Here is a 26,935-nt window from a genome sequence, read left to right on the forward strand (position 1 = left end):
AACCCTTCCCCTTCCCCCCCTTCCCCTCCCCCTCCAGTCTCTGGTCAGTACTCCTCCCCTCCCTCCTCCCCTACCCCCTATTGATTGAAGTGCCAACTCTCTTCCCTAGGGGACTGTCTACAGCTTTCTTCCCGCCTTCCCCTTCATTCCTCTCCTCCCCGTCCCCTTCCCCCTTCCCCTTTTTCCACTACCTCCTCCCTTCCCCTTCCCCTTCCCCTTCCCCTTCCCCTTCCAGCTGTCCAGGCATCAGTCGATCACAATTTTTGTGCATTGTTTGCTCATCCGTGGTCTTTTGTTGTACGTACAGTGAAGAAATTAGCGTTCGCTTTTGTCAGGAATGTACATGGAGGAGGAGGAGGAGGAGGTGGTGGTGGTGGTACCACCTCTGTGTACTATGTTGACGTCAAAACGTTTTTTTTTTTATGCTGCGTATTTATATATGCTGATTGCATCTGTACATGTCCTTTTCTGTTCTTGTTTATGCTTTTGTGTCGTCGTATACGTATTTGCGCTTTTATTATATGAGAGAGAGAGAGAGAGAGAGGTACAGGGCATTATCCTTTAACTGCATTGCATTCTTCTTATGTAAAATTCACGAGGATGTAATTGCGTGTTTGAAGAGAATCTCTGTAAAACTAAGCTGTTCCGATTAAAAGTATCATAGACCGGGGTTTTGTTTGTCAAATAGGGTTATATTTATTCAGAAAGAATTCCTCCCCCGTAACCTGACCGTAATAAACCTTGGGTGTAATTCATATATGTTAACTTTTGTTTGTGAGGTCTCTCTGGAAGGTTCGGGAAATGTATAGCATTTGAATTATATTGAAGCGGGGGGGGGGGGGATGTTCATATACACTACATATACCAGAATGGAGGTCCTCACCTAATAGTCAGTAACTTAAACCATATATATATATATATATTATATTATAATATATATATATATATATCTATATATATATATATATATATGTATATATAATAATATATATATATATATGTGTGTGTGTGTGTGTGTGTGTGTGTGTGTCTGTGTGTGTGTATTATGAATTTATCTAATTTTTTTTCAAGAAGTGATCCCCGAAGTTGTTAGCCTCCCAGTTTTCAGCCAGTCTTTTCGGGATGGGGTTGTCAGACCCACCCCCTACTGCTATGAATGTGCATAACATAAACCAGATGCAAAGTTACTATACTTCGTTGTGGACATTGTTTTTTTTCAGTATTTATTTATTTTTATTTTATTTTTTTTTTTTTTTTTTTACAATTTGAGTCTGTCTGTGGTCATTGGTCCAGTAAGTTTGCTGATACCTCTCTTGCATTTTTTTTTTTAAAAAAAAAAAACAAATAAAAAATAACGATAACATTTGCTCTATCATCCTGGTAAGTGTGGGGGTTGAAGGGGGTGGGGGGCGGCTGCTTGAAACTCGCTGATCATTACTCTTGCACTAAATGTCTGTCTTTCCATTCTCCACTTGACATGGCTTTTACCTTCTCTCTCTCTCTCTCTCGCCCTGCTCCTTCAGGCAATCTCTAGTATATTTTTTCTCATCTCTCCTTTGACTCCCGATTTTCCTCTGGCTTTTCTCCCAAGCACTGAATGTCAGCAACCTCTTCCTCGCGTATCTGAATCATTCACGCAGCCTCGCGTCTTCTTCTGAAGCTGATCTCCGCCACTCGTCTCTGAAATATGTATCGATTAATTATAAGAGAAAGCGCTTCCATGTTTTGCTCTTGTCTATCGATTCGCTGCTGCAACGTTGGTCAGCAAAAGTGTTTTTTTTTTTTGGCTGTGCGTCCGAGTTGTGGGACTTTTGCGCCTCCCTCTTCTGGAAGTGGGTCAGTGATACGGTGAGTTGTTTGATCGTAGTTCAAATGGAAGTCGTATTGAACTGTGGGGTGAATGTTTATAGTTGAGTGTTGGGTGCAGAGTGAAGTTTGACGAGGGCTATTCTTGTTATTAATGGAAGGTGTATGTATGTCTGTATGTTCAATTGTATTCCAGATAGGAAAACGAGAAGAGTTTTTCTCAGAAAATGCCCAATAGTTTCGTATTCCAATGGGGCTCTTCATGGAGCGTTTATTTTCCTTAATAAACGCTCGAAGAGGAGGTCTATTGGAGGACGAAACTGTTCGGCATTATCTGAGAAAAAAAATAATTTTCTTATGTGGAATACAATTGTATTAACATATCTTCACGCCTAAGAAGATTACCAGTACTATGTAAGAATGTATATAGATATATGTGAATTTTCATCACATCACCGTGATTCATATACGTGCATTAAGCTACAAATGTCCGTTAGTATCCAATTCGCTCTACCTCGGAGTTGGCCGAGGCGGTAACTCACTGAATGCCTGATTTCTCCTATGTGCGCTTGTTTGAATCCACGAGAGAACGAAATTACTATCAACAACAACAAAAATTCCCTTTCGGTTAACGAATAGGAAAATATATTAATTCCGAGGTAGAGCGAATTGGATATTAAAGGACATTTGTGGCTTAATGCATAGATATGTATGTATGTAAGTATGTATGTGTATTCTATAGTAATTTCTGATGAAGGTACCTGACGGAATAATTACCATGTCCACTTCATGTAGAATGTTAACCAAAGTCTTCGGAGATACGATTATATTTTCAATTCTCATCCCTATCTTGCAACAGAATCCAAAGTTAGGGCAGGCAGTTCATAGCATCTGTGAGAAGAATTCAATACTGCGCAAGTTCCGTGATATCAAGAAGCCAAATAACATTCGACCTTCAGTCCGTTATCGTTCGAATGGATGCTCTCTCTCTCTCTCTCTCTCTCTCTCTCTCTCTCTCTCTCTCTCTCTCTCTCTCTCTCTGAAAGAGGCGACGGAATATGGAATACATAAAAGACCAGAGCCTTGTGACGGGAATTTTACTTAATCAAAATGTTTTTAAGTATGTTAGGAACAGGCCAAAATTCAATCCAGGATTGATTTTTGGTCTGTCTAAGATCTCAAAATAGGTTGGGAGTTGCCTTTGAATTAATCCTTAAGATTAATTGGGGATTTTAGATCTGTATATAAAAAAACCTTGAATTTTGTGGCGAATTGGCTTGAAATCAGTCGGGGATATTTTGGAAATCTCCCTGAAACAATCAGTCGAATATTATAGTGAAATGCCCTGAAATCGGCCAGGAAAATATTGTGGGATATTACACTGAAATCGGCTAGGAAAAAATTGTGGCCTATTATACCCTGAAATCGGCCCGGAAAATATTGTGGGGTATTACCCTGAAATCGGCCAGGAAAATATTGCTTGCGATTGTCCTGAAACCGGCCAGGAAAATATTGCTTGCGTTTGTCCTGAAATCGGCCAGGAAAAATATTGAACTTGCGATGTCCTGAACCGGCCAGGAAAATATTTTTTGCTTGCGTTTGTCCTGAAATCGGCCAGGAAAATATTGCTTGCGATTGTCCTGAAATCGGCCAGGAAAATATTGCTTGCGGAAAATTGTCCGGAACCCGGCAGGAAAATATTGCTTGCGATTGTCCTGAAATCGGCCAGGAAAATATTGCTTGCGATTGTCCTGAAATCGGCCAGGAAAATATTGCTTGCGATTGTCCTGAAATCGGCCAGGAAAATATTGCTTGCGATTGTCCTGAAATCGGCCAGGAAAATATTGCTTGCGATTGTCCTGAAATTGCTTGCGATTGTCCTGATATCGGCCAGGAAAATATTGCTTGCGATTGTCCTGAAATCGGCCCGGGAAATATCGTTCATTACGATATCTACGGATAATGGGAATCTTTTTCAAATATCTTCATTAGATTTTGATGGTGGTTTTGGGGTAGAAATCAGTCAAATTTACACTGAAAAATATAGACAAGAAGAAGGATTTATCTTTCCATTTTACCTTCGTCGCCAGTATTTTTTTATTTTTTTTTTATCGGGGTTTCGAGATCACTGATCACATTCTTCAAGGCTTTTCGAGTATCGTCGATTTCCGTTGATACCCAGGTAATTTCCGCGTCTTAGTCCAATGGAAAAACTTCAACAATCCCTTGGCTCTAAACCCATGAAAAAAAGTTAATGTTTGCCTTGATTACTATTGTTTTAACACTGGTCGATGGTTACGCTAATAGATTTGAAGACACAGATTGATGTATATCTCGGCTTAGGTCCTACTTTAAGAAGAATGTTATTTCTTGTGAATGTGGTTGAATAATTATCGCCCTCTCTCCACCCCTTTTGTGTAAAGCGTGCGTTTTTCAGGTGTTTAATGTTCCGGTTTAAAGGAAGAAAATGTGTTCACGATTTAGAGGGAGAAAGCTTCTCTCTCTCTCTCTCTCTCTCTCTCTCTCTCTCTCTCTCTCTCTCTCTCTCTCTGGATGGCCTGCATCCCCTTATGAAGAGCAAATCGGAAGTCTTTCTAATATTTCCAAACCTCTCTCTCAGTTCGACCCGAGTCTCGCCTCCTTCGACCCCTCCTTTGAGTCATCCAAAAACGCCCACCTCTTCATCAGTGTCCCTTTCGTTGATGCGAGACGATTCGTCCTCGGGCTCCTTTTCTTTTACGATGCTTTGCCAGCGAAATGTATACGGTCACCCGTTCCCATTGTTGGAATGTTCGAAGTCTCCCTCCTTATATTCGTCTCTTTCGCGTTTGATACCGGTCCATCACACTCGTATATCCTGTAGTAAATAGCTGGAGGAACGTTCTCTCTCTCTCTCTCTCTCTCTCTCTCTCTCTCTCTCTCTCTCTCTCTCTCTCATTTCCTTCAACCGTGAATCATTATCCTTAGTTTCCTTTCGCCTGGTAGTAGCCATCTTGCTTGGTGAGACGTACCCGCGTGAAGTCAGATTAATCAACAGATATCACAAGTTTAACATACGACTAGAATTTGAGAAATATCTAGAAGTGTTCGTGAACTATCGGTGATAAGATTAGTGTGAAAATAGTAGGATAAAGCGTCTTCTAAGTTAGTTTAACAAGTGTAATACTGAAATCAGAACAAGATGGCAGTAAGTTCCAACTGCGGGAAGAGGTGGCGTAATTTAGCTTGCTTGGCGGATTCGCAATACGATGAGGTAGCAGGAAGGGAACTGGCATTTCTCATCTATGAAATCAGCAACAGTCCTAACCAAAAGATACAAAAAGCATTCATAGATATATTAGAAGGATAATCCTTCAAGCTGGAACAAATCTAATGAAAACATCTTGAAAATAATTGAAGAAGTTCCAAATAAAATCCAAGTGGTCAAGAGACTCATAAAGAAAATATACATAAACCAACATATTCCGACAAAGAAAATGAATAAGGTGAATCTTGTGAATATCCTAATTGATGCATTAGGAAAAAGAATGCCAAAAGCATGCAAACTGTGTAAGGTTTGGTATAGCATAGTCAATCCACAAAACCTAATCAGAAAATGTGCTGCATGAACATTCCGACCCATCCACAGTATGCTGAGGTAATGCAAGATTTGAGAAAAGATACAAGAATTTTTTGTTCAACATGTCTATCATGGATAGACAATGTTATTAAATCAAGATTGAATGTACAAATAGTTGAGGATGAAGAAGAAGAGGAAGAAGAAGAAGAAAAAGAAGAAGAGGAAAACGGAAGAGAAGTAAACAAAAATGAAATGACAGAAAAAAATAAGGAAACAAAGAACAAGATAAAAGTATGGATGCAGAGATACTCATTGATACTACATATGAGGCAATAAAGCAGCATACCTACGAAGAAATAAATTACGATATGACAACAGAAAAGCAAATCCCGAAGAGGCTCTACCCAGATCTACACAATGACGGGAAAGAGGAAAAAATAGACAAGAAAGACAAAATCTGCAACTTTTGAAAAGAGGGAATTGCAGATTTGGAGAAAGATGTTACTACAAACATCCTAAGGTATGTCAAAACTATGAAATATATGGTAAATGTGCATACTTAGATGGCTATGGGGATGATTGCAGAGATCTGCATCCAAAAAATATGTAAAAACCTAAAAGAAGGAAAAGGATGTAAGTTCGACAAAAAATGCAAATATATGCACCCTGTAGCCATGAATCATAATCAAATAAATAACCAACCAAGTAATAAAATCCAAAATAAGAAAGAAACAAATAAAGAGAGAAATCAAGAATATCAGGTAAAAGAGAAAAGCAAACCACCAATGAGATATGCAGAGGTGTCAGCAAAAAATTTCAAAGCATCAGCTCCGAAATTCTACTCAAGAGATAATAACTGTATTTTATGCAAGAGGATATTGCAGAAACGGAGAAAATTGCAGATTCAGACACAAAATGAATAATTATGATGAAGGAAGATCAAATATTATGGAAAAGTTGGATTTTTTAATGTCAGAATTTCTGGAAATGAAAAAAAGAACAACATACCAGAACAGGAAAGAGACATGGGAAAATCCTTATTACTACCAATATTAAATGAAGGAGAAAACACGCAAACCATCATAGTGATGAATGCGCAGGGTTTAGTTACGAGTAACTCAAAAAGAAAAATAGAGTACTTAGAAGAACTAACCCAAAATGAAAAGAAAATAGATATAATGAATATAAGTGAAACCTGGTATTCCCAAGAGACTGGGAATGATGATCAAATAAAGGGTTCCAAACTTATAGATCAGATAGAAAAAATAGGAATCAAGGGGGAACCGCAATATATGGGAAAGACAAAAAACAAGGAAAAATATATGAGAAATATAGTAACTCAGAATGTGAACTAATAGCGGTAGAATTTAAATCTGAAAATTGATGAAACATAGTAATATATAGACCTCCTAATACTAAAGAGTTTGACTTAATAATTGAAAATTGGATGATATATGTAGAAATCACAAGGACTGGACTATTCTCCTATCTGGTGACTTCAACTTTCCTTTCGTAGAATGGAAAGAACGAATAGGAGACTGTGGTTGTACTTATACATATAAAAAAGAGAGTAATAGTAGTGCAGAAGATAAGAGGCAATTTGAAAAGCTATTAGATATGCTACTAGAATACAACATTCAACAAATAAATCACCTGCCAAATACTAGACCTAGTATTTGTGAACGAGATGAATTATGTTAAAGAAATAATAGTTTATAATGCGAGTATTTCAGATCATAATGTCATAGAATTAACAGTTCATTCCAAAGCAAGTGAAAATAGAGATAAGCAAGAAATGAAAAAGTGGGAAGGATATGGAAAATACAACTTCTACAGTAAAAATATAAAATGGTCAGAAATTAATGAAGAATTAAACAAAGATTGGGATAACATTTTCGTAAGTGATGACATAAGGGTAAATACGGAGATATTATATAAAATATTGGAGAAAATAGTGGATAAATATATACCGAAGAAGAAAAGTAAACATCATTCATGCATACCAAGAGACAGAAGGATCTTGTTCCAGAAAATCAGAAAGTGGAAAAAAGGTCTTGCAAAAGAAAAAAATGCATGGAAAGTTATAGAACTAAAAAGTAAGATAGAAAATGCAGAACAAAAGATTATACAATCAAAAGAAAATGAAAAACGGGACTTGGAAGAAAAAACCCTATTAAATATCAAGCAAAACCCCAAACTAAATTATTATACTCATATGCGAAGAAGATGAATAAAAGAAGAATAGAAATAGGCCCTCTGAGAATTGAAGGGAGATTAACGAATGAAAAAAAGGAAATTTGCAACATACTGGCAGAACGATATAAGAGAGAATTCACCCCTAGAATAGATAATGAAGATAATGATATGCTAAGTAGACAGTAAGGGACGAAAATAGTGAATATTTAGCTGACATAGAAATTAATGAAGCTGATATTGTGCAGGCAATTAATGAAATTAAAAATGGAGCTGCTGCAGGGCCGGATGGAGTCCCTGCTATTTTGTTAAAGAAAGTAGTTCATTCTATCGCAAAGCCACTTGCAATATTATTAAGACAAAGTGTAGATACAGGCAAGATTTATGATGAGCACAAATTAGCATATATCACCCCTGCTTTCAAAAGTGGATCAAGACTAGAGGCAAGTAATTATAGGCCTGTGAGTCTAACATCACATATTATGAAAGTGTATGAAAGGGTAATGAAGAAAAATATTATGAAACATTTAATAAAAAATAATTTGTTTAATATAGGACAACACGGTTTCGTACCCGGAAAAAGTACACAAACCCAACTGTTAGTCCACCGTGAGAACATATTCAAAAATATGAAAAGCGGAAATGAAACAGATGTGGTTTTATCTAGACTTTGCAAAAGCTTTTGACAAAGTAGACCATAATATATTAGCAAAGAAAATTAGAAAACACAATATCGTAGATAAAGTAGGAAGATGGTTAAAAGAATTTTTACACAACAGAAAACAGATAGTTATTGCAAACGATGAGAAATCGGATGAAACCAAGGTAATATCCGGTGTGCCACAAGGTACGGTGCTAGCTGCAATATTGTTTGTTATTATGATTGAAGACATAGACAGTAATGTTAAGGATTCGGTAGTGAGTAGTTTCGCTGATGACACAAGAATAAGTAGAGAAATTACTTGTGATGAAGATAGGAACGCTCTACAAAGAGACCTTAACAAAGTATATGATTGGGCAGAGGTAAATAGGATGGTATTTAACTCTGATAAATTTGAATCAATAATTATGGAGACAGAGAAGGAAAGCTATATGCATATAGGGGACCTAATAATGAGACAATCACAAATAAGGAAGCAGTTAAAGACCTTGGTGTGATGATGAATAGGAACATGTTATGCAATGATCAAATAGCCATTCTGTTGGCAAAATGTAAAGCAAAAATGGGAATGTTGTTACGGCACTTCAAAACAAGAAAAGCTGAACACATGATTATGCTTTATAAAACATATGTTCGTAGTCCACTTGAATATTGCAATATGATATGGTACCCACACTATCAAAAGGATATTGCACAAATAGAGAGTGTACAAAGGTCCTTTACAGCTAGAATAGAAGAAGTTAAGGACCTAGACTACTGGGAAAGACTACAATCCTTAAAATTATATAGTCTAGAAAGGAGAAGAGAACGCTACATGATAATTCAGGCATGGAAACAGATAGAAGGAATAACAGAAAATATCATGGAACTAAAAATATCAGAAAGAGCAAGCAGAGGTAGATTAATAGTGCCCAAAACTATACCAGGAAAAATAAGGAAAGCACACAGAACATTAATCCACTACGCACCAGCATCGATAATGCAGCGTCTATTCAATGCGTTGCCAGCTCATCTGAGGAATATATCGAGTGAGCGTAGATGTGTTTAAGAATAAGCTCGACAAATATCTAAACTGCATCCCAGACCATCCAAGATTGGAAGATGCAAAATATACCGGAAGATGTACTAGCAAAACACTGGTAGACATTAGAGGCGCCTCACACTGAGGGACCTGGGGCAACCCGAACGAACTGTAAGGTCTGTAAGGTAAGGTGTGTGAATCTCTCTCTCTCTCACTCTCTTTCTCTAAGTAGACAGTAACCTATTCACGTTACACGAAAACCAGACAAGAAATAATGGATGGAAACTAGAACTGAAGAGATACAACGCATCCCATTGCGGGAACTTCTTTACATACATAGATATGTGACACGTGGAATAAACTGCCACCAGAAAGAAGTTGTAAACAGCAACACTGTGGAAGAGTTTAAAAGAAACCTAGACAAAATCATTAGGACACTGTGAATGCATAGTAAAACCTGCTCCTAGAGTTAGTGAGCTCACGATGTCTCCTCGGATTGACTAACAAGTCTTTGAGGCATCCTAATCCTTGTAACTCTCTCTCTCTCTCTCTCTCTCTGATATGCCATGTTGGGGGATAAATGCTTAAAATCCTAGTTGAGTTTCTAAATATAGAGATAAGTTAGCACACGATGTCACCTCGTAAATCCTTGTAAATATTGTAATGTTATTGTATGTTTTTTTATATATTGTATATGTAGTATATATATATATATATATAATAGATATATATATATATTTATTATATGTATGTTATATATATATATAATATATATATATATATATCTATATATATATATATATATATGGTATGTGTATATATATATATATATATATATATATATATATATATGATATTAATATATGGTTAAACTGTTGGTGTTTTAAATGACCATAAGACATCTTGTCTAGGTTACCTCCAAGAGACTGCTACTGTTTTCTGGACGCCGTGTTGTCGCGCTGTCTCAAAGAGCCTGCTCCTGTAGCATAATTCGATTTGTATATTTCTAGCGATTTGTTTCTGCCATTTTTGTATACGCAGACATTCCTCTGTTCCTGAAAATATATAGTAAGGGTGGCATGTTGGTTGTTCCTTAATTTTGTTAATACTGCTTCTGCATCTGTTGCTTCCAGATGGTTTAGAGATAGAATCTGTACAGTAACCTATTTTTGGCTTTTAATTGTAACATCTTCGGTTAGCATTTTCTTGGACGTTGACCTAATTTTTGTGGGACATTGACCAATTTTTGGGGGGACACTGACCTAATGTTAATGGGACATTGACCTAATTATTTGGGGACATTGACCTAATTTTCTGGAACATTGACCTATTTTTGGGGGGACATTGACCTAATGTTTCTGGGACATTCACCTAATTTTCTGGAACATTGAGCTAATGTTTCTGGGACATTTACCTAATTTTCTGGGACGTTGACCTAATTTTCTGGAACATTGACCTAATTTTTCTGGGACATTGACCAAATTTTCTGGGACATTGACCTAATTTTCTGGGACATTGACCTAATTTTCTGGGACATTGACATAATTTTTCTGGGACATTGACCTGCAAAGGCTTTTTAAGGGGAAGGACGATGCTAGAGCCTAGCATCTTTCGTGTCAGTCTCAGCCCTGAAGGAAGATAAAGGTTAAGTTAAATTTTAGATTTATAAGTGGGGAAAGAAGTCAGTTGAAATAGAAAACGTCTTATGAACCTTGGAGAGCGTCGCGCGGTAGGGTGATACTTCAGCGACGAGTTTCTTGACAGCAACTTTCAAGATTCAGTTCCCAGTAACTGTCAAGATTCAGTTCCCAGTAACTGTCAGTCAGTGAAGGTTCAGTTCGCTGTGACTCAGGCAATCAAGGTTCAGTTCAGTGCACTGGGTTCTGGTATAACTCTCCCCAGACAGCAACGAATTCCACACACGATGTTTTTAGGGGGATTTGTGAAAATGGTTCGAAGATATTTGGCTCTCGGGTAAGTTCATTTATCGTCGGGTTTCATGGACCGTGTCTTCTGCAGGAGGGGGCGGGTCAGCCGGAAAATGTCCCCCATCCCCTTCCCCCCCACACCCCGCCCTCCGATTAGGTCGGCAGATAATGATGTCGATTTCAAAATCGACCGCGTACCGTCGAATTTGTCGAGGCTCTGTCGACGTCGGGTTAGATCGGTCTTTGTTTGAAAGAGGATTTCGTTCGGTTTTGTATATTAGGTTTTTTTTTTTTCGTACTTGTGCTTTTTCGTGTCGTTTTGATTTCGTGATGTCACTCGTGAGAGAATCTTAAGTCAACGCTATTTTCACTTCATCTCGCTGTATAAAATTGGTATAATATAAATATATACATATTATATCAAGGCAAGGTCATATGAAACGGTATTTCATTTCCAGTGCTGTTCGGTGATTGCACAAAACGGATTGTGATTTCGTTGACCGATTGCTTGCTGTTTGAAGTCATTTATTTACCTCTTATGAGTCTTATAGAAGCCGGTTTGTTCTGATTCCTTTTGTAATTTCATTTTTTTTTCTCTTTTTATATTTCGTATTTTATATCCTTTTTTTATTCTTTATTTTATACATTGAGTGATTTGACAGTTGTTGTGGTGTTCCTTGATGTGGACGCTTTGATGGTAATAGTTTAAATAGAATTCCTGAGATATGTTTCATATAAAAGAAAGAAGCTGCGGAAGATGTAAATTCTGAAATACTAGAAAGGTGAAGGGGACTAGATGCCATATTGTAAATGGGGCAGCTCATTCCAAAAGTCTGAATGAGAAACCTGAATGCAGCTCTCTACGGGAAACAGTGAAAACGGTAGACTGGAAAATAGGTGTGTGTAGCAAGCAGATGGTTGGTGAAGAAAGCCACAGCGGTTTAGATGTGAACATATATTATAGAAATAAGCGTAGAAAAGAGAGCTTTCGAGAACCTGCTCGATTCTCCTACTCAACTGAGAAGGAGAATCGCTTGTATATAAATTTCTTATCATATATTTCCATCTACGCCACTGTGGCTTTCTTCACCGTTTTAGTGACTCGTGTCTTGATAAGATTTTTACAAAACTGATGATTATTGAAACAGCGACAGCGAATAACATCGCCCCCCCCCCCCCCCCCCCACCACCACCACAAAAAAAGGGGGGGGGAAGATTCTACGATTGGGGTAATTTCAGTGGACGTTGAAATATTGCAGATTGTAGATATTTAAGTAGAAGGAACACCAAGCAGTGGATTATGAAGTAGAATTAAAGGAAATAGTAATTGTCAAGAGTAGAAATATATCCTGAGAATGTGTGACCGGGTCTGATGCTTTCTGTCAGTTAGGCATCAGTCTTTTAAGGCAGTTTTTTACTGACAGCCTTGAATGATGGATGATGGAGGTTGACAATAAGGATTAGTGAGTAGATTACAGCGCTCTGTAGAAAGATGAATCTCAGAATCTCGGGTGATCGATAGTGTTCCAGATGACGGTGCAGAGAATGCAATATTTTGGATAAAAACTCACACATCTAAAATAGCTTTTGGGGTAAAATAACATTAGTCATGTGGGCCAAAATCAGAAGTTGGAGTTTCAGCCTGTGGACCGAGAGGAATTGGAGAATTAAACAGATTGAACAGTGAAAGTCGTAGGTCGAATTAAGAAGTTATTCTTAGGTGTTCACCCCCTCCCTCTCTCTACGTCTTAGTGTGCGTATATTGTTTAGGTTTATAGTAGATGACGTTGCTACTTTCCCGGACGCTTTCGTCTACGCAAAGGCGTGCGTGCGTAAGTGTAAACCGTTAACATGCGCGTAAATAAACACTAACGCGCGTGCGCGCAGCTTGGCAATAGCTTTTGATAATATATTCATGCGTTTGGAAGGACTCCCGAAAACCACTAAATTGTAATAAATCTTTCCACACTTTATGCTACGGTGTTGGTATAGATCCATTAGAGACTCTCTCTCTCTCTCTCTCTCTCTCTCTCTCTCTCTCTCTCTCTCTCTCTCTCTCTCTCTCTATTGGCTTTATACGCTCGGTATGGCTTTTTAGAGTTCTTGTTTTTTATTTATGTTGAATTTCCCTGAATTGAATTATTGGCGATCATAACATTCTATTCCGGTAGAATTTTCTTGTGAATCCAATTACCAGAGGAATTTTAGTATTTAGTGAATTCCTGCTTATGCAGAGAGGATCCTTTTAACAATATGTTCATAATTATTCTCAGTCATATATATATATATATATATATATATATATATATATATATATATATATATATATATATAAAGTTTTTTTTGCCACGAAGGAAAAAATGAAAAAGCGAGATAGCCGAGTACTTTTGGTCCTATTCGGACCCTTTACTGAGTGCCTCAGTAAAGGGTCCGAATAGGACCGAAAGTACTCGTCTATCTCGCTTTTTCATTTTTTCCTTCGTGGCAAAAAAACCTTTATTTATACATAGCATCACGTTTTATATAGTTCGTGATCAAGTTATTCATATATATATATATATATATATATATTATATATATATATATATATATATATATATATAATATAATATTATATATAGATATATATATATATATATAATATATATTTATTTTATTTATTTATTTATTTGTATTTATTTATTTATTTATTTTATTTATAGCAACACCCTAAGCAGTTATTTCTGGAAAAAAACATCTCGGAAAAACTACTCATATTCTTTAACTGCTGGATCGCAGATGAAACCTCCTGTGCAGAGAACTTCCGCAACATTAGCAGCTTCGTGTAGCACCGACACAGAAGGCTCATCAGCAACGCGTCAAATTCCGTCACGCACTGCATCATTCAACTCTTCACGATGATTTGACTTGTGATTCCTGAGTGATATATCCCGTCCTTTCTAATACTGTTGTAATGTTTGTGTTATAAAAGCTATATTTATGTATTTCCGTTATAACTGGTTTTATAGTTATTTTTTGTGTTTGCGTTTGTAGATCTGTCTGTGGAGTCTGTGGAAAGAAAGGCATAAGAGAAGGTGTGTGTGTGTGTGTGTGTGTGTGTGTGTGTGTGTGTGTGCTAAGGATAAGTGTAAAAAAAAGCTGTGTTTATGGTAAATTTGGAGAGAGAGAGAGAGAGAGAGAGAGAGAGAGAGAGAGAGAGAGAGAGAGAGAGAGAGTATTTTCAGAAATAACATTTTTAATGTAGATCTGAGAGTTTCGTATTTTATCATGATTATTATTTGGTCTTTCAACATTGATTTTTGTTTTTTTGTTTTTGGATGTTCTGTTATGCATAATTTCATGCTGAGTTTATGAAGAATTATAAAGAATTCTATGGAAAAGTGAAGGGGAAAGCGGCCCTCCGCCGATCATTCTAGACTGAATATTTTTTAGATAAACCGTAAAAAAAAAAAAAAAAAAAAAAAAAAAACTATCGAGGACACAGCATCAGCATCCAAGCGTTCAGTAATAAACCCTGTAGGAGAGGAGGCCATTTGGGTGAATTGTCGGTCGTTCTGTCTCTCCCAAGACTTTGCATAAACATACTTTTATATAAACATACTTTTATCTAAACATACTTTTATGCGCATGTGTTGCGTTTGCCATATGGCCCGCTTGGGTCTCAATATTGGAATTAGCTAGTATAAGTATCAGGATAGCTTAAATCATCTCCTCTTTTTCGTAGCATTATTTTGAATTTTGTCCCGTGTCTGTTTTATACTCTTATGTTGTTGCTCGTTGGATGAGTGGGGCACGTGGCCGCCTGCCCATTTGGTAGCCCGAGTTAGATTCTCCTGCTCTGCCAACTTGGAATCAGAGGAATTTATTTCCGGTGATTAGAAATTCACTTCTCGATATAATGTTGTTCGGATCCCACAATAAGCTATAGGTCACGTTGCAAGGTGACCAATTGGTTCTTAGCCACGTAAAAAATATCTAATCCTTCGGGTCAGCCCTAGGAGAGCTGTTGGTTAATCCTCTATGCTGCTGTGTTGTGGTTTGATGTCAATGACCCAAATGTCTGCTTTGACCAAACTTTTTGAGAACCAGCGTTGCCGGTGGTCTGTTTATCGACGCATGGAAGGTCATGAGTTATTGAATATTTAGACGGGTTATGAGTATTAAGCGCCTGAGTGACGTGGTCGGTATGGTGTTGGCGTACCACCTCGGTGGCCTCGAGTTCATTACTCGGGCATTCCATTGTAAGGTGAGAGATGTGTATTTCTAGTGATAGAAGTTCACTCTCGACGTGGTTCGGAAGTCACGTAAAGCCGTTGGTCCCGTTGTTGAATAACCATTGGTTCCATGCAACGTAAAAACACCATACAAACAAACAAAACAAACAAACCACTTCTCTTCTGTTCATATGCACATACATGCACTTCCTTGTGTGACAGGAAATTCACAATAAATTAAGAGATTTTATTTCGTGAATACCCTTTTGTGGAGCAGTTATGGAACTAATATAGAGAGAGGGCGGGGTTACCGTAGGGCGTGTCCACACTAAGAGTGAGACACGTCATCAACACACGTCGGCAGACTTGTCGCAGACATATCTCAAAACCGGTTGAGAGAACAAAGTCAGCTACAGGAAGGCGAGGACGAATCTTTTGACAGATGCTGGATAACCTTAACGAAGCACTGGTTAGAACTTAGTGTTTAGAACTGCCAGTAAGTTGCTGCTGCCTTGCGTTAAGCTTTGTATGTGTTATGTTTGCGATATGTTGCCGATGTGTTTATGACGTGATTTACTATAATATAGATGGACGCATTTTTATACGAGTTGATGAAAACGTTTGTATGTATTATGTCATTTAGAAAATATTTTTTTTCCAATATTATTATTATGATAAATGTATATTTTTGTATTTTTCATCACTTTTATGAAATTCATTACTGCGAGAGAGAAAGAGATTTGCAAATCTGGGAATGATTTTAATCAGTGACGGGGGGAGAAGCGGTATGAGTAGGAGGAAGAAATCCTACAATCTTCTTCCATAGAGTCCTTCATCACCTTAGGGAGAAGACCCCATCAACTTCAAGAATTTTTTTAATGGAATTGAGCTAAATGTGGCCCCGTGTTCGTCTGGGCTGAAAAAATGGGAGGAGAAAATTCGCCTTTTCCTTCGCTGAGCTGCGCCCCCCCCCCCCCCCCCCCCCCCCCCCCCCCCCCCCCCCCCCCCAAAAAAAAAAAAAAAGTAAATGAGAGGCCTGAGGGCCTTTCCTAAAATGGTACTGTAATAGGTTCAAGTAAATTTACTCGTGCCAGCAAAGATCTGAAGTTAAAGCAACGTAATAGGGGAGAATACAGAAGATGAGAATTTTATAGCTGATGTGTCATAAGCCTGACGTAATTTTTTTTTTTAATATCCCGTATTTAAAATTGCTTCGAATAACGAAGCAAGCTCTGGCAGAATAGCATGTCTATTTATGAAACATTAAATGCACATCAAAGTACTCATTGTCAGGAGTCAACCTTCGTGTATGTGCATATAATTACGGGTTGCTCTATGAGCAAGAGCCCGTGCTGGCGTAAGGCCAGCTCAGTCAAAAACAACATCAGGCTTATAAACAGTAGTTGAGAAATGTTTGAAGAGGAAAAGCAGCAGAACGTAAAGTATTGTGATTAATTTACTGTGATACAAGAAAGAGCGACCTATGGGGGTCATTTGGAAACAGTTTTTCTCAACAGAACATTGTATCAACGACGATTGGAACCAGTCCAAAAAAACGAGCACCAATACACTTCCTTTTTATAAAAGCCAGGTGTGCTGTAGAAGTGCGTATGGTCCACTACAGCACACGTATCGATCGGTAGGTCATAATTTCTGGACCTCCTCCTCCCTCCACCCGCTTTTAACATAGGTAATATCGATCGAATAATGATATGGGATTATTAGCCTCTGCACCACGTGTTTACCAATTTATGGAGTGCGTGTTTTTGGACACTTACTTCACATTTTTTTATGTGGACATGGCGTGTAATTTCCCACAAGGCTTTTCATGAGCTGCTTGTCGAACACTTCTCATAGTCCGGAGCCGTTTGGTTGTGGATGTTTCCAGTGGTCTCCTGGGATGAGGCTGCGACCCACGACGGTCACCCAACCATAGGTTGACTGGGGTAAAATGGCATTTTTGGAAACAAGTGTATGTCGAATTTGGCTGGTTAGGAAAGGCTTGAGCTTTGCACCTGGTAGCAAATCGATCTCGAGGGTTGCAGTCAGGGAAGTGGACGACGTGGGGGTTAGCAGCCCAATCCCAGAAGAGTTTCTGTTGGACGTCAAATTGGTATCTCCTTTTAAGAGCTAACTGTTCCAGGAACTTCTCAATTCTGTGAGATGTACAAATGACAGAGAAGAGTTTGATTTAATCACACGATTTTAATGCCTGTCTGTACATATGTTACAGAAATAAATGTCTCTCATTAAGATTGGAGAAGATATAGAGAAATTAAAACAGGTCATTGTGTCTATCAGTAATAAATATTCGACAACCGTCAACTGATTGTCGTCACTGATAGTGTATGGAAAATCATGCATACGAACGCATGCTTTGTCGAAGTAGGACGGCGTTGCAAGATGTTGATACGGTCGAGTGAGAATCCCATGGGTCTTCGTGAATTGCAGCTTCTTCCCTCTTGATTGTTGTCGGTTATTTGGGTTTGGTACTGTGGGAGCTGAGACTAGTACTCTCTCAACAATTACCTGCATCGCTTAGAAGACGCAGGAGTTTTCTGACAACAAAGAAGAATTAAGGGTCTCTCTGTGCAACTTCCAGGTGTTGCGTGAGATTGTCCAGCGATTCGGAAAGTGCCTTTTAGGCAAAGCTTTTTTTATATAAACTATATAAACTATAAACAATTCATGTTTCACCCTCAAATGTATTTTAGCGTGTCATCTTCGCCTCAGTTAGAGAAATGATAATATAACAGATATTAAACGCATCGTTGAAATAAAAATGTGAACGTTAAATTATACCAAGAGTTACAGACGAGAGAGAGAGAGAGAGAGAGAGAGAGAGAGAGAGAGAGAGAGAGAGAGAGAGAGAGAGTGCTATCTCGTAGCCTTTCAAAGTGTCAAGCAAAAGATAGTTGGGGTTTGGAAGGTGAGTGTCAGCTTGTTTCAGGAATAGCGCCATAAAGATTATGCAATTGACATAGGGATTAAAATAAAGTGAAACCTCCCTCCACCCCCTCAAAAAAAAAAAAAAAAAAAACTCCACACCAAAAAAAAAAAAAAAAAAAAACACACACACACACACACACACATAATAAAAAAAGGTGGCTATCGTGTTTACTCTCCACCAACAAAAGCAGTTAAAAGCTCTTCATGAAAGAAGTTTGAATTTTAATGAATAATAAGAAATTCACTACAATTATATAATATAGTATGTGATTTTATTGTTGGTGCACGGATACACTCACACGTGTTCGAAATCCGTAGATTCTATGAAGTAGAAATTCCTATCCAACCCTTTTATGTCATTTTAAACCCATTGATTAACTAGTAAGTTCACAAACATCCTCACGCAGGTACATTCATGATATTATTAGCCCATCTGTTATGCTAAGTGGATACAATAACACACACACACACACACAGACGTACGTACGTCACAAAGGAGTTACGTGTACCGTCCAAACCTGCGATAAACAACTTCCCATTAATAAATGACACCTTAATGGTATATAATTATCCAAGTAGTCTAATTAGCGGGAGGCAGAAATATCCCGTGAGAATGGGGCATTCGTTATCTGGGTTGAAAGGCCCTCTGCAATGGCGGAAATAATTGCTTCGGGCAATAACAAACTACAGCAACAAATGGACTTCATTTCGCAGGAATAGATGTCCATGTTTTTATATTTTTTTATTTTTTATTTATTTTTTAATGCCCCGTTACCCGCACATCCCGAAGGAGTTATAGCTAGGGACAGATGACTACAATAGGTTATCGTAGACATAGCCCTCATTTTTTTTTCCACTTTTTTTTCATAAACCTGTGTAATGGTACCATTACGTATATGTTACATCTCGGGAAAGCAGTTGAATGCCGTTCTGCCTCTGTGCTTGTACTTGTAAAAATTGGCTTATAGTACAAGAGTAATATACTTGTACGTGAATTTCTCTCTTATACACGTACATCCATGCGTTAAATGTTATCTATACATATTTATATTTATTTATTTGTGACCCACATGGGGACCGAATTTCGGTCTTTCAAGTGAGAGTGTCCAGGGCGTGAAAGACCCAGGTTCGGTCCCAATATGAGTCAGAAATTTATGTGTGTGTATATGTAGTAGTCTTCCGAGTAAATCGACGTGGGCCCCATTGATGCTATTACCCAAAATGTGGAGCAATGCATATGATTGTGCCGCTATTTTAGGGATAGAATTATGCGCTGGTCGGGAGAATGAATAGACGATAAATTGGCCAGTGGAGAGAGAGAGAGAGAGAGAGAGAGAGAGAGAGAGAGAGAGAGAGAGAGAGAGAGAGGTGGATGGTGCGAGCGACGAAGGTCTGCTGGTAGGTGGAGTTGGGCGTGTGTGAAAATGATCCGCGGTACCTCCTCATCCTTCTCCTCCCCTCCCCTCCCCCTGGTGGGATCCTCTAAACCCCCTAGGGAGAGTGTAGGTTGTGGGTGGCGATATTCATTCCCTGATTATGTGCTCTTATCGTTCCATTTGCCACACCCTTCTCCTCGTCTACCTTTCGCCTTCCTTCACTCCCATCTCTTTGGGACAGAGGAGGCCCTTTTGAGAACCTCAGCCTCGTGTTCTTTGTGCTGTGCGGGAGATTAATATTTAATTAAAAAAAAAAAAAATTTTTTTCAAAGGGGGGAAATACTTATTTTGGAATGAAAATTTGCATTTAACCTGGATGCTTATTATTTCATTCAAGGTGTCCCATCACATTTTTTACGTGTATACAAGCTGTGTGCGTACAACTCTGTATTCTGAAATAGCGAGTGTAGCAGTCTCTTGGCAAGCTTAATTAATACTTTGAGGTACTAAGTGGGCCTTTATGAGAGAGAGAGAGAGAGAGAGAGAGAGAGAGAGAGAGAGAGAGAGAGAGAGAGAGAGCCTCATTAATTAATTCCTTACGATTGACAGTGTCTAACACTGCATTTAAATATTTTTCAAATACTTGAAAGTTATTCGTGTATAGCATAGAAACAAATTTTTTTTCATTAAATTTATCTAGATTTTAATAACACAAGCAGACCCAGTTAGGTGGTAATACACATCTGCTTCTCGTTAAACACCATTTGTATGGCAAGGTATTTCTCAGTAATATATCAGGAAAAATTTCTAGATTTAATAATACAAGCAGACCCAGTTAGGCGGTAATACACATCTACTACTCGTTTGAACTGTATCATTTGTATGGCAAGGAATTTCTCAGTAATATATCAGTGAAAAAATTATAGTTTTTTAAATACTTAATATTCTTGAGGACATTATGACTGTTGAGCTACCTGAATGACATGAATAAAAATTTTTTTTTTTTTTTTTTTACTTCAAAGCACATTTTAACTTAAGTTTCATGTTTCAAGTATATATTTGTGTAATTCCTTGTCGATTGGTCATTTCAAAAGGATCCCATCTTACGTAAGCGTTCTCCTAACTTTGGTACATTTTCATCACGGTAAGAAAAGAACTCCATAGCTGGATAGTGCCGTCAGTGGACCTCATGCGGCGCACTGTAGGCATTACTTAAAGGTTCTTTGCAGCTTGCGTTCGGCCCCTAGCTGCAACCCCTTTCGTTCCTTTTACTGTACATCCTTTCATATTCTCTTTCTTCCATCTTACTATCCACCCTCTCCTAACATTTAAACCTTATACTGTCAATTTCCATTTAAGCCCTGAATGACCTCATAGGCCCCAGTGCTGGGCCTTTGGCCTAAATTCTATATTCAAGTCAATCAGCACGGTAGTAGAAGTAGCTAAAATATTTGTTCTCGTGCTGCCTTAATTGCTATATACATTGTTTCTGTTGTGGCCAAGCCTCGGAGGCATTTTGATCGTAGAGTTGATTGCATGGCCCGTTTTGTGATTTGCTTGTCCTCCTAAAGGGGCGGTGGAACCCGGTTCCGTTTAGCCCTTCGATATTTGTAAATAAATAGTTTAGGTTTTGCTTCCGTTTCTCTTTCGACGATTATTTTCTTCGGTTGAGATGATTGTGTCGTATTTATGTATGTGTGTGTTTTTTGGCAGTTTATTATTGTGCTGCTGAGCTAGTTCTCTCTCTCTCTCTCTCTCTCTCTCTCTCTCTCTCTCTCTCTCGTTTTTGTTTATTCACCAACATTTATTGTTTACTGCTCGCTCTCTCTCTCTCTCTCTCTCTCTCTCTCTCTCTCTCTCTCTCTCTCTCTCCAACATTCATTATTTATTATTGCCCTTCCATCGCAGTGACATCGGCGACCATTACGCTTACGTCGCTGTCATGGAATTATTTCTTTACTGGGCCAGAGAGAGAGAGAGAGAGAGAGAGAGAGAGAGAGAGAGAGAGAGAGAGAGGAATTTGCGTTAATATGGTTATTTGGGATTCCTCTCAACATAGTTCCCTGCACTCGTGGGGCTTCCCCGAGAAAGTGAGACGCCAGTCTGCACTTAACGTTTCGTTCCCAAGTTTGATAGTCAGAGAGATACCAAGAGACCTTCTATCTAATCTTCTTCTTTATCTCGCCCCCATTTTTTTCTCTCTGGCTCTTTCCCCTTTCTTTATTTCCGGGTTTTGGCTATTCTTGGTTTTATCAGAATGTCCTTGGAAAGGGTGGGAGAGTTGTTGGAAATTTACGAGTAGGTAAAGTGGTTTTGAATGAGGATTTGTTGGAAATATATCATAAGGTAAATTGATCAAGATAGGTTGCTAGGAATTTCTGGTAAGGTAAATTGATAAAGATCTATTGTTAGACATTTCTGGTTAGGTAAATTAGAGACCTATTGTTGGTAAGGCAAATTGATTAAGATAGATAGTTGGACATTTCTGGTAAGGTCAATTGATTTAGATAGATTGTTGGACATTTCTGGTAAGGTAAAATGACCTAGATATATTTTTGGAAATTTCTGGTAAGGTAAATTGTTAAGATAGAATCTTGGACATTTCTAGGAAGGTAAATTAATAAAGATAAATTGTTGGAAATTTCTGGTAAGGCAAATCGATAAAGATAGGTTGCTAGAAATATCTGATAAGGTAAATTGATAAAAGTAGTGTTGGGAATTTCTGGTAAGGTAAATTGATAAAAGTAAATTGTTGGAAATTTCTGGTAATGTAAATTGATAAAAGTGAATTGTTGGAAATTTCTGCTAAGGGATATTGATTTAAATGTTGGAACTTCTAAGAAAGATTAATTTTCATTTTAATGATGAATTTCAAATGAAGATTTGTACATGAAAACTACAATTACTTGAGGAGCACAATACTTTTTCATTGCAATGCATAAGATGATAGAAGGAAAAACGATGTCAATTCTCTCCTGACTCAAACTATCTCTGTAAAACTATCGCATCACAACACAGCCAACAGAGAAGATTATACTTCTATTATGCTCCCTAAATTATTTGGCTTCCAAATCCATCATAATATCTGATGAGCTTGATCGACGGGGAATCTGATGGATATGCCATGTTGGACATTGTGGCTAGGGGAATGAATGGGAGGGGAGGGGGGGCGTGTCTGTATATTCCATCCCACTGCCATACTGTCATGGAAATGACACTCCAATTCGCTGGCACGACAGTAAATGAGGCGTTTCGTAAACATGTAACGAGCGCTTATCGAAAGAACTGTGTCCAGCGGTTCTGGTATTGGCTGCTGCGCGGATGGGGTTTATTCATGCTTTGTCTTTTAACGGGAAGTTTGTATTTTGTTTGTTAATTCAGATTTTGTGTTTTCATTGTCGAAGTGCTTGAATTTTTTTTTTATGTATTCCGTTCTTACTGTTGTATCGTGTTTATTATTTTTGGAATTGTTTTCAAATAATGAGATAAACCTGAGTTAGGAGAGAGAGAGAATTTTTTTTGAATGCCAGTAGCCTATGTAAAACATCTTGTTTGAACTGAGAGAGAGAGAGAGAGAGAGAGAGAGAGAGAGAGAGAGAGAGAGAGAGAGAATTTTTTTGAACGTCAGTAGCCGATGTATAAAACATATTGTTTGAGGAGAGAGAGAGAGAGAGAGAGAGAGAGAGAGAGAGAGAGAGAGAGAGAGTCTTGTACAACATCAGTGGCCTACGTAGCAAAACGCCCTGTTGAACGAAAGTGCTTTTGTCTAAGCCCTAGTTATACTCTTCCATCTGCAGGCCGGGACTTAACGCGTTGCGTCATCGATCATTGCTAGACACCAGGGGATGCGAATTCGATATCCTGGCATCCTTTTAACCCTCCGGATCATGTAGAGTGCATCTCCCCCCCCCTCCCCCCCAAGGGGAGGGCCCCTTCCCCTTCCCAAGTCCTGTCGTCACTACTTGAAATTCCATCCATCTCGTGTTCACGTTCCGATGGTGGGCAGCCTCTTTCCGAATAGCCACATAGGGAGGATAGGATGTGTATTTATGTATGTATGTATACATAATACACACACACACATACATACATATATATATATATCATATCTATATATATATATATGTGTGTGTGTGTGTGTGTGTGTGTAAAATCTTCTGTTAGAACAGGATACGTCTCAAGTACGAAAGGCCCATTAAAACATATTGGTTTAAAGGTAAGGACTATATTTCGGTGGACTAACTTCATAAGGGTGGAAGTTAGTCCACCGAAATACAGTCCTTACCTTTAAGCCAGAGTGGTTTATTGCTCACTATTTTTTGTGTTCTGTATTACTTTGTGCCCCGAAGATGTGTTTCAATACACGAAAGTACTATGCACTCTGCCTTTTCTTTTTTAAATTTTCCCAGTGGCTTCAGCTAATATATATGTGTGTGTGTGTGTGTGTGTGTGTGTGTGTGTCCTGAAGTTCATAATTATGTCTCATACCTGAAGACTCTGTTCACCAACTCGCCGCCGTCAAAACAGTATAAAACGGGGCAGTGAACGTAAGGCACACCAGCATTGTGGACCTACCAGGAAAGACAGTAGGATCATTTCAGAATAGTTGGGAGACTGGGACAGTGTTTCTAGGATTTGTGGGATATAAGCAAAGGATTTTCGAGAGACAGAGGCGTCGATGGGATTTCATGGGTCAGTGAGACTTTCCGTTGGGGGGTTGGGGGGTGGGGGGGGGGGTAGGGGGGGACCGTTCATCGTTATTTTTGGATTAGGGGGGGAGGGTGGGGGAGGGAGAGGGAAACGAGGAGGAAGGTGCCCTATATTCGGGAGATGCGTCTGTTGTCATTGTTATTTTTTGGTTAATGTAACTGTTATTTTTTGTTAGTTTATTACTGTCACTGTAATTGTTACTATAGGTTTTCTTGGTTTTTCATATATGACATTGGTGTCATATATCAGTCCTCCATCAATAGCTTAGAGAAGAAGTCGAAACCGGTCAGGACCTTCTCTTGTTATTTAAATTTTTTCCGCCTCTTGTGATGTTTGATAGATAAAGCGACTGTTAATGTAATTATAATCATATAGTATACATTTATATGCATGTATATGTGTGCGTGTAATATACACACGTGTACACTTGGCTTCTTTTTTTTCTTCTTCTTCTTCCACTGCTGACGTTACCGCAGGTCTTCATCGGGCGTTTATGGCTGGAAAGAATCTCACCGTGAGATCACTTACTTTATTCTTGTTTTTTTGTTGTCTGTGGTAGACTGCATAAACTTTCCTCTCTCTCTCTCTCTCTCTCTCTCTCTCTCCTCTCATCTCTCTCTCTCTCTCTCTCTCTCCTCTCTCTCTCTCACTCACAGTTATTATTTTAACTTTTTTATTATTTTAGTTTACCTCATGGCTTTCTCCGTCGCTGGAATGGTTTGATAAAATTTAGGATTCTCTCTCTCTCTCTCTCTCTCTCTCTCTCTCTCTCTTTTGCGGTGAGGTTGGGAAGTATCCGGGATCCCTGTGGTGGCTATGAGGCCTGAATATCGAAGACTCATTGTATTGTGTCAGCATTACCTGCCTCTTCTCTCTCTCTCTCTCTCTCTCTCTCTCTCTCTCTCTCGGACATCACGATTTCTTAAAATTTCTTTGAACTTGGAGCTTCAGGCTTTGTGGTGATAAGCATATAGAGAGAGAGAGAGGAGAGAGAGAGAGAGAGAGAGAGAGAGAGAGAGGAGAGAGAGAGACAGAAGAGAAAAATTCAGAAGTCAAAGAGGGCATTATGACCATTAAAACTGCATATATATAAAATAATAATATATATATATATTATACCATCATATATATATTATATATATTATAATGAATATATATATATAGATATATATATATAATATTATATAATAATATATATAGTGATATATATATATAATATATATATATATTTTAGTATATGATTATATATATTATATTATATATATTATACATATTATATGAATTATGATATATATAGATAATATAGATAGAGAGATAGATGACTATATAGAAACTTATATACTATAGATATATATATATAGATTTAGATATATATGATAATATATATATAGAATTATATTATAGATATATATATTATATTATAATATATATATAATAAAATACTTATTAAAAATATATATACAGACGTAGTAATTATAGTAATTATAATTATATACTTATTGGCAGACCAAAGGGGAATTATCAGGACACCAAAGGGGTTATGAAAAAGATAAAAAAACGTATTCTGGTGTTTATCAGGATAAAGGATATATCAACGAAAGGGGGCCTTTTCAGGCTTAAAAATCTAGTCACTTATTTATGACTGCGTGTAAGTAATGTTCACGAAACCAGGTATCCGGCAATAACTGTTAACCGCTGCATCTTCCGAAGAGGTTCGGCGGATGAGACCGGAGGTTAATTTGGGGATATGGGTCGTAAAATTTTTTCTTTTTGGGGGGTCTACGTCACCATCATCCCCAAGACTATCACCATCATCTCCAGCGCTATCACCGTCATCTATCAACGCTATCACTTTCGTGATAGTGGTGGTAGTTTTTAATCTCTCCTTCGTCGTAAATCACAGTAATTTCTACATAAATTTCGAGAATGGGATCTTTTGTGTGTGTAGCGGAAGGAGAAACGGGAAGAAACGGGGGGGGGGGGGTGCCGCTTTGTTTTGTGTGTATGTGTGTATGTGTGTGTGTGTATACGTGAATAATCGCTCGTGCTATTTATGACCACACACTTAGGAAGCGTAATTTGAATTCCGCGCGCTAATTTGTAAATTGTTTGTGGTTATTACCGATTTTCCTCGGTAGTGTTTTATTTTGGGTACATACAGCTCAGCAGTTGGGGGTGGGGCGGGGGGTTAGGGGGCAGGGGGATAATGCTGAAATAAGTATCTATATTTAATTACGATTAATGGGCGATTGCATGCTATGTCAATATTTTTCGTTGATTTAATGATGGCTAGTATCTGTGTTTATGCTGCTGGAAAAGCAAAACTCTCTCTCTCTCTCTCTCTCTCGTCTCCTGTCTCAGATCTCTCTTCCTCTTCTCTCGTCCCTCTCTCTCCTCTCTCTCATCTCGAAAATTTACTGCATTAATTTTATGAATAATTTACCTCGGTTTAGGAATTTTTTAAATTTTATTTTATTTCACGTATATAAAGACTTTTATTATCATAACTTTTACTATT

This window comes from Macrobrachium nipponense, chromosome 2 (assembly GCF_015104395.2).
Source record: "Macrobrachium nipponense isolate FS-2020 chromosome 2, ASM1510439v2, whole genome shotgun sequence".
Taxonomy (NCBI): Eukaryota; Metazoa; Arthropoda; class Malacostraca; order Decapoda; family Palaemonidae; genus Macrobrachium; species Macrobrachium nipponense.